The sequence below is a fragment of the Odocoileus virginianus genome, chromosome 12, assembly GCF_023699985.2.
Source record: "Odocoileus virginianus isolate 20LAN1187 ecotype Illinois chromosome 12, Ovbor_1.2, whole genome shotgun sequence".
NCBI classification, from domain to species: Eukaryota; Metazoa; Chordata; class Mammalia; order Artiodactyla; family Cervidae; genus Odocoileus; species Odocoileus virginianus.
Window position 1 is genome coordinate 45,964,237 of NC_069685.1, and position 13,419 is coordinate 45,977,655.

Below are 13,419 nucleotides of genomic sequence, written 5' to 3' on the forward strand. Positions count from 1 at the left end.
TTTGCTACAAAAACTGTGGTTTTTTTTTAGTTTTCTTAAAGGAATCTCCATACTGTTTTCCATAGTGGCTGTTACAATTTATGTTCCCAACAACAGTGCAAGAGGGTTCCCTGTTCTCCACATCATATGTAGCATTTATTGTTTGTAGATTTTTGGTGATGGGAAGCTGCTATATAGCACAGAGGGCTCCGCTGGGTGCTCTGTGATGACCTGCAAGGGTGGGATGAGGGCAGTCAAGAGGGAGGGAATATATGCAGACATATAACTGATCCATTTCACTGCACAGTAGAAGCTCACACAACATTGTAGAGCAATTATACTCCAGTTTAAAAATGAATAAATTTAGTTAAATTAAAAAACCAAAACTCCTATATATGATGGCTCCTTCATTACCTCTTCAGAGCAGTCCCTCAGACCTGTCTTAGAGGCTGTGTCTCAGGTTTAAGTCCTCAGTCTGATGAATAAAACATAATTCGCAATTTTGAGGTTGTGCTTTTTTTTTTTCAATCAACAATAGTTGCATAATCCTCACAGGAATTCTGCAAAGTATTCTTATTCTTATAATGCAACAAATGAGGTGCAGAGAAAAAAAATTCCAATTGGTCCAGGGTACAGAACTATAGAGACAGAACTAGAATTAGAACACATAGTATCTGAATGCAAAACCACTGTTCTTAGCAAATTTAGTTTAATACCTGAGCACAACTGCCCAAGGAGAAGACAGAACTGTCAGCTTTGGTAGTGACTTGAACCAAGGAAGCTGAGCCCTCTGGGCTCTCCTGCTGCCTGACTATGTCCCAGATCTCACACCCATTCTCCTAAAACTACACATATACAAAATAAATAGTAATTAGTTAAACTAATTGGGGTTCCTTATGAGAAATCACATTTTTAGTAAGAAAAAGTAACTTTGATTTTTTTCCCCTGGTACAAAAAGAGTTTCTTTTTCTTACATAATTGACTCCAGAAAAGCTTTCTCTGCCTCCTTTGAAGTGTATGTGACTCTTTTCAAAACTAAATAAGCATTTGTCTACAACTCAGGAATGTCTTCTTTCTTTTCAGTGTTAATAGCAAGATAACACCTCTATCTCCCAATTTCTGTGGGAGGGTCTTTGTAACTTCCACTGATACCTGCCTCCAGGTTGTAAACCCACCTTCCGTCTTAAAAATAGGAAAAATTTATTTTTCTTAAAAAAATTTTTTTATTGAAGTATAATTGTTTACAATGTTGTGTTAAGTATCTTCAGTGCAGAATCAACTATACGTATACATGTATCTCCTCCCTCTTGAATTTCCCTCCCACCTCCCCTCCTACCTCTCTAGGTCATCACGGAGCCCCACACTGGGCTCCCTGTGCTGCGAGAAATTTCTTTCTCCTTAGATAAAAGCAATTTGCAAGCACCAGTGAGGACCCTAATTAACAGGAGAGTTTAGGATGAAGTCCCTCTGACAAACAGTGCTATTGAATCCTTTTACTTACTGAACTAGTTATTGTTTATCTTGAGAACATATACAAGAGGGGTGGTACCAGTTTAGCTCTATACGATGGTGAAATGAACGGCTTTCTGTCTTTGCAAGGTATTAGTAATGAGCCTGTGATGTGCAGGTATTCTGGGTTAATACTTACTTGATAATAATTTTTCCCTTCTTCTGTTTTTGGGAGAGGTTTTCTGAGTTGGCAGAGATACAATTTTTCATTATATTTCCCCAAATCTCCCATGGGGGCCTGGCAGATGTACACAGACACTGGTTTTCATCTCAGATCTCTAACAAGGGTCAGCTGCTCACCTTAATTTGGGGCAGACAGAACCGTCTTCACAGCAGGGCTCCCTGACACCCTTCTCCAACCTCCAAAACCTCCATCAGACAGCAGGGAATGTTTGTGATTCTGTTTGATGGGCTACTCCCAGGGGAAAACCAAGACTTTTTTAGTTGTTTTCCCCTAAAGAAAAAAGTCTACCCAAAACACTTTCAATAAGGCTTTACTCTTTCTAAAGCAGGTATCTTTCAAAAATTATCTCTTATCCAAATCTCAGAGCATCCTAAGTCCCAGACTATGACTCCACACAAAATTTAGCACTTATTTTATTTGCAGAATGCTTTCACTTTAGCATTTCCTCCCTAGACCTGGAGAACTTTTTAAGTGTCACCCATGAAAATTAGCAGGTCCCTCCCCAACCCCCTCAGTACAAAGGCCCCTCCAAGTCCCCTGCCTCTTGTTTACAGAAAAGCAACTGAGCGACTTCCTTGGTGGTCCAGTGGTTTAGACTCCGAGTTTCTAATTCAAGGGGTGCAGGTTCAATCCCTGCTCAGAGAACTAAGATACGACATGCCTCATGGTGTAGACAAAAAATAAAACAGAATCACACAGCTTTAAAAAAACTTCTTTCAAAAAGCACTGAATCTAATGGACCATAAAGAAAGCTGAGCACCAAAGAACTGATGCTTTTGAACTGTGGTGTTGGAGAAGACTCTTGAGAGTCCCTTGGACAACAAAGAGATCCAACCTGTCCATCCTAAAGGAAATCAGCCCTGAATATTCATTGGAAGGACTGACGCCGAAGCTGAAACTCCAATACTTTGGCCACCTGATGCGAAGAACTGACTCATTTGTAAAGAACCTGATGCTGGGAAAGATTGAAGGTGGGAGAAGGGGACAACAAAGGATCAGATGGTTGGATGGCATCACCAGCTTGATGGATATGAGCTTGAGCAAGCTCTGGGAGTTGGTGATGGACAGGGAAGCCTGGTGTGCTGTAGTCCATGGGTCACAAAGAGCTGGACACTACTGAGGGACTTAACTGACTGAGACCTTGAGCCTTCTTACACGCTCACTGTAACACACTGGCATCTAAATGACATACCTACCAGAGCCATGGCAGTTCTGAAGAACTAAAGAGCCTCTTGATGAAAGTGAAAGACAGTGAAAAAGCTGCTTAAAGCTCAGCATTTAGAAAACTAAGGTTATGGCATCCAGTCCCATCACTTCATGGCAAACAGATGGGGAAACAATGGAAACAGTGAGAGACTTTATTTTTGGGGGCTCCAAAATCACTGCAGATGGTGACTGCAGCCATGAAATTAAAAGACGCTTGCTGCTTGGAAGAAAAGCTGTGACAAACCTAGAAAGCATATGAAAAAGCAGAGACATTACTTTGCCAACCAAGGTCTGTCTAGTCAAAGCTATGGTTTTTCCAGTGGTCATGTATGGATGTGAGAGTTGGACTATAAAGAAAGCTGAGCACCGAAGAATTGATGCTTTTGAACTGTGGTGTTGGATAAGACTCTTGAGAGTCTCTTGAACCACAAGGAGGTCAAGCCAGTCAATCCTAGAGGAAATCAGTACTGAAGATTCATTGGAAGGACTGATGCTGAAACTGAAACTCCAATACTTGGGCCACCTGATGCAAAGAACTGACTCACTAGAAAAGACCCTGATGCTGGGAAAGATTGAAGGCGGGAGGAAAAGGGGACGACAGAGGGTGAAATGGTTGGGTGGCATCAACAACTTCATGGACATGAGTTTGAGCAAGCTCTGGGAGTTGGTGATAGACAGGGAAGCCTGGCGTGCTGTAGTCCATGGGGTCGCAAAGAGTTGGACACGACTGAGCGACTGAACTGACTGAGACCTTGAGCCTCATTATATGCTCACTGTAACACATTGGCATCTAAACGACATACCTACCAGAGCCATGACAGTTCTGAGGCCAGCCATAAAAGGCCAAAAAGTGGACAGTGGCCCAATTCCTAGAAATCCCCATGCATTCTCCAAAATAGCTGGAATAATCCTCCAATTCATCAGCCCATGAAATTACCCAGTCCGTAAAAACGAACCACACCAGAAACTTCCCTGGTGGCCTGGTGGCTAGGACTGCACTCCTAATGCGGATGACCAGGGTTCAACTCCTGGTTGGGGAACTAGATCCCACATGCCACAACTAAGAGTTCACATGCCACAACTAAAGATTCCCACATGATGCAACTAAGACCTGGCACACAAAATAGACAGACAAATATAAAAGACAAAAACAAAAGCACCATCTTCAAGAAAACAACAACAACAAACTAACTATGTCGTATTTCGGGGCCTCTACCCTTCTGAAATGGCCCACACTTGGTCTGTGTTTCTGTCTAAATAAGTCCACTTCTTACCTACCCCACCCCCCAAAAAAAGAATAATTAACAGATCTCTTCCCCAGCTTTCCCTTCAGTAATCTCACAAACTACCTACATAAACAGAGAGCACTGGGAAAAAATCACAGAAAGTCAACAAACCTGCAGAGTCGGGGATGATTCTGGCCCCCCAATTTCAGCAATTAACTGAGATTACTTCCATATTTCCCTTTAAAAACTTTCAGAGCAGAATCTTTGGAGATGGGTTTGGGGGGATAGAGTCCACTCTCTCCCTAGATGGCCAGCACTCTGATTAAAACCAATTTTCCTTTCTGCTAACATTCGCCTCTCTCGAGTACTGATCTTTGAGTAGCAGGCAGCTGGACCTAAGTTCAGTAGCACCAACACTTGTTAGCATAGGAGAAGATCCAAGCGCTTCACATGATTCAAACAGCAGCCCAGGAGGGATGAAGAGCTGTTTATCTGGTGAGAGCCCAGCACATGGTGCTGCGCAGCCTCCTGTACCAGCTCGGACAGCAGACACTGAACCTGGTGGGAAGCACGCTGAATGAGCTTCCATTGGCACAGAGGCTGGAGTCACAAGCTTAGGGGTTCAGGGTTTGCACATGAATTAGTCACATTTTTTTCTTTCTTTTTTTTTTTTTAAGGTATTTTGGCAGGATCAACAGATTTTCAAGGTGGGAAATAAGAAAGGAATGTCTACAGAATTTTTCTAACTCCTATTAAAGCTACTTAGTAAAGTTCCTATTAGGAAAAAAGAAGACCCTGTGAATATAAGAAAATTGTGTATCGTGCATTGTGAACCTAAGGTGCGTAGGCAAAGAATGTCAGCTTCTGTATCAGTAAACAAAGATGTAGCAGCCATCAGCCACTGAAGTCACCCTGGCCTGTGTATCCTGAGGGAGCTCAGGGTGGAGAAAACAGGATACTGGCCCCAGACAGTTAAGGTGCATATCCAAGGAATGATTTCAATGAGACCAGTCTCTCGTATCTTCTCATTCAAAGAAAAGCACTAAATTCATTAACTTAAGATATTTGTTTTTTCCTTTAATTAACAGTAATCTTTTAATAATCTGACTATCTACCCAATCTTTGTTGCAAAAAGTCCTATACTGAAAGTCCCATACATAATAACAAGTTAGCCTAGGTACCCAACTAACACGATCAGCTATATAGCACTGCAGTGTAACAGGTTTATAATGCTTTTTGCACAAATAATACATGAAAAACAAGCAAACAGAAAAAAATAAAGCAAACATTTTTAAGCTTATAGTACAGGATCTTGAAAATACAGTACCAGCTACAGCACTGTTGATTTTTTTTTTTAATATATTGATTTTAATTGGAGGATAATTACTTGGCAATACTGTGACGGTTTTTGCCATACATCAACATGAATGGGCTGCATTTATGCTTGCTCCTGGACATCTTGGGCTTGAAATAAAGATACTGTGCTACTGTATCCTATACAGTGATGCTCAGTAAAGTACACAAAAGCATAACCACATGTAGAGGATGCACACACAGGACAACGTACGCCGGACACACAAGCTGACTTACGTGATTGGACATGTAAAAGTCCGTCCTCGTCTTTGAAAGTTCATTCACAACTTGGAACTTTGCACGTAGGGGATCTTACTGTACATCCTGGCTCCTCTCTTACTTCTTCAGAGCAGTCCCTCGGAGCTTCTTTAGAAGCAGTCACACAGCCTTGAAGTCCTCAGAAACTCCACCGAATAAAACAGTATTCTCAAATTTTAGGGTGTTTATTTCTTTCATCAATAATGGACAGTTTGCTTCTATGATTCCAGGGAAGGGGAAATAAGTGAATATAAATGTAAATAAATAAATTTTTTAAAAATGTGACCTCTCAACCACTTATTCCACAGAGTCAAAAAGAGGGACTAAGAAAGACCTCAGCTGGCAGGACCTGGCAGATACGGATGGGGTGCCCGCTGCCAAACTCCCAATCTTGGGGTATTTCTCAGAAGACTCAGAAATCCAGAATCCAGCCAAGCCCTAGTAGTTTCAAAGGGAAGTTCTTGGTGCACAAGCAACGCCTTCAGCATTACAATCTTACCATGGATGGAGTTTGTGTTCTTCCAGCCATGTATACAGAGAAATCAAACCCTTGCCTCTGCAGGACCTTTTCTGAGCTGTCCGAGAAATTGTGTGTGCAAGCAGTGAGCTCACCAATAGAAACAACTCTTAACCCCTACCCCGCCCTCTGCCCCTACTGCCGTGGTGAAATGATACCAATTTATTGCTTCATGGAAAACCTCGGCTTAAAGTAGTAAAACAGAACAAACTTATCATCATCTCATCTTGTACGGCCATAATATAATTCAAATTACAAAAAGCTAATTTACCCATAAATTCTCAGTGCTCCTGGACAAGAATGGTATTTCATGATGTGTCTGGACTTAAAAAATATTCTCAGCTTAAAAGAGGAGAGTTATGTTTTATTCAGTGGGAATTTTTTTAGGACTTCAAGCCCGGGACACAGCATCTCAAGTAACCCTGAGAGAACTACTCCGAGGAGGCGAGGGGAGGAGCCAGGTTATATAGAATTTTTGCCACAAAGGGCAGGTAGTCTGAACATCAAAAGATTGTTGCTAATTAAAGGAAAATCAGATATCCTAAGTTAAGGAAGTTAGCGCTGGGAAGATGCAAGAGTCTAGGCTCACTGAATTCACTCCTGTGATAGTCTCCTCAGCTGTCTGGGCCAGTATCCTGCAGCTCTCCATTCTGAGTTCCCTCAGGCTCCTGAGTCCTGGTGAGCTGGGTCTACTCTCTAGATGAGGTGAGCAGGCTTCTTGTTGAGGTGGCTTCTCCTGTTGCAGAGGGGGGCTCTAGAACACACAGGGCTTTGGTAGTTCGGCACGTGTTTTCAGTAGTTACAGCTCCCCAGGTCTGGCACACAGGCTCAACAGTTGTGGCACGCAGGCTTAGCTGCTCCGAGGCATGTGGGATCTTCCTGGATCAGGGATGGAACCCATGTTCCCTGCATTGGCGGGCAGACCACTGAGCCACCAGGGAAGCCCTAATTTTTTTTTTTTTTAAGATAAAAATCCACAGATCATATCATAAAATTCAGCTTATAAAGTGTACAAATTAGTATTTTATTTAGATACATAAGTATGCGATATTAACTATTAACAATAGTAACCCTACTATTAATTATAGGATTTTTTCATCACCCCCAAAGGAAACCTCCTTCTCATTAGCAGTCACTCCTCATCCCTTACACCCTGCCTAACAGCTTCTGGCAACCACAAGTCCAGTTTCTGTTTCCATGGACTTTTCTGTTCCAGACCTTTCACGTGAACATAGTTATACAATGCATGGCTTTTCATGACCGACTTCTTGCACTCAGCATGTTTTTGAGTCTCATCCATGTGGTAACATCTACCAGTGTCTCATTCCTTTTAATGGCTAAATAATACTCCGTTGTAAGGATAGACCACATGTGTTTATCCAATTACCAGAAAATGGATATTTGAGGGTGTTTTGGTATTACAAATACTGTTGCTATGAAGATTCATGTACAAGTTTTCACTTGGACATGTATTTTTATTTCTCTTGGGCATATACCTAGGAGTGAGAATTCTGGATCTATGAGAACTCCATGTTTAATATTTTGAGAAACTGCCAAGTTGTTTGCTAAAGCAGTTGCTTCATTATACATTCCCACAAGTATGGGTATTCCAATACCTCTGTTCTCAACAGTCATGATTTTGAGAACAACTCTCCATACAAGCTATGAACTGTTACATTCCAGGCTTCTCTACCCATCCACCAGCATATATCTGAGAAAGATCTTGCTTTGGATTGTTCATCAAAAAGAAAAGTTCTCCATTAGGGAGGATGCCCTATGTATAAAGTGCCACTTGCACAATATAAATGGAGACACAGAAGCACCAATGCAAACATCTATTGGTTTTTGTTTATCAATCTGGACATTATTTCCTTCCAAATACCTACATATCAACCAATAATGCTCTTTTTTGATAAACCAGCTGGAGTAGGTATTCATTAAGTGCTGCACTGAACAGATGACTGGGTATATGCATGACTGAATAATGACTGAATAAATGAATAATAGATGGATGAATGAACAAACTCTGGGAATATTTACTGAACACCCTGTAGATACCAGATGCTGTGCTGGATGTAGATACAGAAGTGAACTCCAGAGACTTGTGAGAACCCATAGGGATCATGTTCTATTGTGGACAAAAGACAGAACCAAGCAAATAACAAGTGAAAGAAAAATTCCAGCCCATGGTTAATGCTTTAAAGGAAACAAGGATTTTAGTATATTGTTTGGATTTTGGGAAGAGAACTTTAATAATAACCTTTCCTCTAGTCTAAGGACCACCTGTATTGCTGTCAATTTCATTATTTCCAAAGATAATTTAAAAGAATTCTCACCCAGTGGCCATTGTCCAATGACCCTTCTCTGACTAGAGTAAACCTGAAACTCATTTGCTCAGCTTACACAATCTTCATAATTCTGTTATGGAACTGGTTGACTAGACTTGTGCCAGGGTCCTACCCTGAGCCGAGACCCCCTGTCTTAGCCAGGGAGGTTCTTTTTCCAATCAGATTCGAAATAATGACACTGATGCTGAGACTGGAACAGCACAAGATTTATTCAATGGCTAAAGAATGGAGAAATGGGAACCTAGCTTGCAAACAACTTCTCAACCCAATTTGGGTGTCGGGTGAAGACACCACATATACAGGAAGGCTGAGGTAAAAGGGAGGGATTTGCAAGAGTGAGAGGAATATTCATGAGTTATCCAAGAACAAGGGTGTGGTTTGGACCCGGAATGGATGCAGCTGTCCTTTTCAATCCTTGTTTGGGCTTTTCTGGTTGTTGTCATGGTAACTGTCAACTGTCATGGTGCCGGTTGGTTACCATTATTCAGTAAGGTACTGTGAAAGTGAAAGTGTTAGTTGCTCAGTCCTGTCCAGCTCTTCGTGACCCCGTGGATTGTAGCCTTCCAGGCTCCTCTGTCCTTGGAATTCTCCAGGCAAGAATACTGGAGTAGGTTGCCATTCTTTTCCCAGGTGATCATCCCAACCCAGGGATCGAACCCAGGTCTCCCACATTGCAGGCAGATCCTTCACCACCTGAGCCACCAGGGAAGTACTGGTGTACAATACCAAGGCTACAGTGAGGCTCAAGGTTCTCTGGAACCTTGAGAAATCCTTGAAACCTTGTCAAATCCTCTGCCAGCTTGGATCTCGGTGGTTCTAATGAGTTTTTGCTTTTTCCTCTTTGCAGCTTCCTCCTGACACTGAGATAACAGTTATCAGTATTTGTTTATCTGAGGGAGGGGCATACATAGGATTCTGGGGTGACACTTATCCACCAGTATCATCGCTGACACTTGCCCTTACAAGATGAGCTTTGAGACAATTGCTATCTCCTCTATTTTCCCTAGCATTTTGGGAATTTTATTTAAAAACTGGCCAAAGCAATAACCAACAAGGACCTACTGTATAGCACAGGGAACTCTGCTCAATGTTATGTGGCAGACTGGAGGGAAGAGGGGTTTGAGGGAGAATGGATCCATGCACACAAATGGCTGAGTTCCTTTGTTGTTCACCTGAAATTATCACAACATTGTTAATCAGCTATACCCCAATACAAAATAAAGTTTAAAATTGTGGGGAAAAAATGGCCAAGGCTTTTTCAACTGCGAGAATGCCTTATTTCTCATTGTCTTCCTAATCAAATTCTGTCTGCTCCCTCATAAGTCCCATATCTGCTTCCAGACCCTTTTCAATCATTTCCCAAATCACTAAAATAGAGTTTCTTATCACCATCTGCTGAAATGACGTAGGGTATTATCCCAGTTTAGCTGCAAATCTAATAAACTGCACTGAAAACCTTTCTGAGGCAGGACACAGGTGAGCTATTTATCTTTATATCCTCAACACTCAAGACAGTGAATAGTACAAAGTACATGATTGATGGATGGGTGGATGGATGAATGAATAAGTTTCTTATCTTCTCCTTAGCAGGAAACCCCTGCCCAACAGGAGAAGAGATGAGCCAACTGGAGTCTGTCAACTCCCCCGAAACACAGACAGCTCCAGAGTGACTTGCAGATTTGTTACTTAAGCTGGAATAGAACGCTTCCTGGTGCTTTTGGCTTGAACTTGGTTGGAAAAGATTCTTTTCCTTCCTTATTACAGAGTTGCACAGATATGAGTTTCAGTCTATTCATGGTCATGGTCTCTATTTTGTGAAGAAGCTTATCTGGAGAAATAAAACTGGTGCAGAGAAATAAGAAACAGAAGAAAGTATCCAGGGACTTTCCTGGTGGCCCAGTGCCTACGATTCCACACTCTCAGTGCAGAAGGCCTGGGTTCAATCCCTGGTCAGGAAACTAGATCCCACATGCCGCAACTAAATAAAGATCCTGCATGCTGCAATGAAGTTTGAAGATCCTGAGTGCTGCAACTAAGACCTGGCACAGCCAAATAAATAATTATTTTTAAAAAGAAAGTGTCTAATCAGAGTTTTACCTCTGATTCCTATCATCACAAAGGCCCTAACCTCCTAAATATTGGTTTATAAGGTTCAAGATATTATCTTCTTTTCCATAATTTTTTTCTGCAAGTAAAATTCAATTCTTACCCAGGAACAATTTCAGCCTGAGGGTAAAAGACTTTCCAGGGGACATTTAGCAATGTTTGGAGGCATGTTTGCTAATTACAACTCAGGCAAGGAGTTGACATTGGCATCTAGTGGGGAAGAGGCTAAAGATGCTGAGAAACACTGCACAAGGACTTTCCTGGTGGCCCAGTGGCTAAGGCTCTGTGCCCCCAATGCAGGGGACTCAGGTTCCATCCCTGGTCAGGGAACTAGATCCCAAATGTTCCAACTAAAGATCGTGTGTGCCACAACTAATACCCAATGAGGCCAAATAAAATTAAAAAAAAATTTTTTTTAAAAACCCACTGTACAATGGATAGGATAAACCCTTACAATAAATGATTATCAGACTGCAAATGGCAGGGTTGAGAAATCCTGAATTAAGATCTCAAGGCTTAGAGGGCTTCCCAGGTGGCACCAGTGGTAAAGAACCTGCCTGCCAATGCAGGAGACATAAGAGATGTGGGTTCAATCCCTGGGTTGGGAAGATCCCCGGGAAGAGGGCATGGCAACCCCCTCCAGTATTATTGTCTGGAGAATCCCCATGGACAGAGGAGCCTGGTGGACTATGGTCCATAGGGTCGCAAAGAGATGGACATGACTGAAGCAACTTAGTAGCAGCAGCAGCAGCAAGACTTATAACAAGGATTCTAGCTGGTGCATTTATATCTAGGACTTAGGAAGACCATGTCTGGAGGCTGCAGGCTACACGCCACTCTGAGGCAAAGCTTCCAGTTTACATCTGCAAGTCAATCCCCAAAACATGCATTCTACAAAGGTGGCATGGCCATGTGAAAGTCATTGAGTTCTGTTGGTACATGCCCTTCCCTGGGATGCAGGTGAAAAACGCTTTTCTTCCCTACTTAATTTTGCTCTCCTCAGGTAAGGCTACACCAGGATCTTTGAAGTTAAATCGAATAACAGCAGAGCTTATTAGCCTTGTTTTTTTGAAACAACTCCATTAATGTTCCCCGGCTTATGCAGCCTGGAGATGTGGGCCTATTGATTTGACTTGAGAAAACTTCTTCCTGGAGAGTAGCCATCTACTTTTGTGCAGTTCGCACTCCCTGGGCTGTCAGACAGGCCTGGGTCCCTGAAGCTTTATCGATCGGCGAGGCCACTGATTTTTTAACGAACCCATGTACAATGCAGGAGATGAGTAACCTGTATTGATTCACCCTCAAGGGATGCTCTCTTTACAGAGAAATCCCCCTTCTAAATGGTTCCCATTTCATTTTGTCTTTGTATTTTTTGTTTTGCTGTTCACTTTATCTTCAGCACGCAGTGAAATGAGATGTTTAACATCCATCTGGCTTCATGCAGAAGTGTTTGCTTCCAGACACTTCCCCAGACAGTCAAAGCCTCTGACTGATCTTAGTATGTTCACTTTAACCCTTCAGCATCCTTTAAGAAAAGGAGGTTTAGTCATGATTCAGGGGGCTCTCCCACCAAAGCAGCAGCCAATTAAAACATCCATGAAGTTCATTAGGTGTTTCCTTAATGTTCATCATCAGGAGTGGTGGGCTTGCTTGGTGGTCCAGTGCTAAAGAATCCACCTGCCAGTGCAGGGCACACAGGTTTGATCCCTGGTCTGGAAAGATCTCACATGCCTTGGATCAACTAAGCCTGTGGGCCACAACTACGGAGCCTACGCACAAAAACTACTGAAGCCCCACACACCTAGGGCCCTTGCTCCACAACAAGAGAGGCCACCACGATGAGAAGCCCTTGTGCAGCAACAAAGTCCCAGACTGGTCGAAAGTAACTGAATAAATAAATTAAAAAACTAGGAATTTAATCATCCTCATAGGTGACAAGGCACAGACACTGGAGTGGGATGAATGGGACTCAAACCTCACTTTTCTTGTTTCTTACATGACTGATCTTGGCATGAAAACTTTCAGAGCTTCAGTCTTACTGTGAAATGGAGACTTTTGTTTAGTCACTCAGTCATGTCCAACTCTTTGTGACCCCATGGACTGCAGCACACCAGGCTTGTCTGTCCTTCACCATCTCCTGGCGCTTGCTTACACTCATGTCCATTGAGCCAGTGATGGACTGCAGCACACCAGGCTTGTCTGTCCTTCACCATCTCCTGGCACTTGCTTACACTCATGTCCATTGAGTCAGTGATGCTTTCTAACTATCTCATTCTCTGCTGCCCCCTGTCCTTTTGCTTTCAATCTCTTTCCCAGCATCAGAGTCTTTTTCAATGAGTTGGCTCTTTGTATCAAGTGGCCAAAGTATTAAGAGCATATTCCTTCCAATGCATCAGTCCTTCCAACGCATAATCAGGACTGATTTCCTTTAGGATTGACTGGTTTGATCTCCTTGCTGTTCAAGGAACTCTCAAGAGTCTTCTCCAAAACCACAGTTTGAAAGCATCAATACTTTAGTGCTTAGCCTCCTTTATCATCCAACTCTCACATCCGTACATAACTACTGGAAAAACCATAGCTTTGACTATACAGACCTTTAAGTAATGCCTCTGCTTTTTAATACACTTTCTAGGTTTGTCATAGCTTTTCTTCCAATTGAAATGGAGATAAAATCACTTATATCCTAAATGATTGCTGTATCCATCACTTGAAAGAACTGGGTGCCTGGGAATC

At 42.3% G+C, this 13,419-nt stretch overlaps 1 protein-coding gene across 6 annotated transcripts in view; it reads right to left on the minus strand.

The window, feature by feature from the left end:
• Positions 1-13,419, minus strand: part of LOC110149985 (transmembrane protein 132B-like) — a 92,753-nt gene that overhangs the window by 28,161 nt on the left and 51,173 nt on the right. Inside the window, exons 1-2 of one of the 6 annotated variants that reach the window (XM_070475078.1) lie at positions 5,695-6,253; positions 4,276-4,662 (exon numbers count right to left, since the gene is read on the minus strand). The exons of 4 other annotated variants lie outside the window; for them this stretch is intronic. The gene's annotated coding sequence lies outside the window, so the exon portion shown is untranslated. Of the gene's footprint in view, positions 1-4,275; positions 4,663-5,694; positions 6,254-13,419 lie in introns of those variants that run through there. One more of the 6 variants, XM_070475079.1, reaches the window with a different exon arrangement.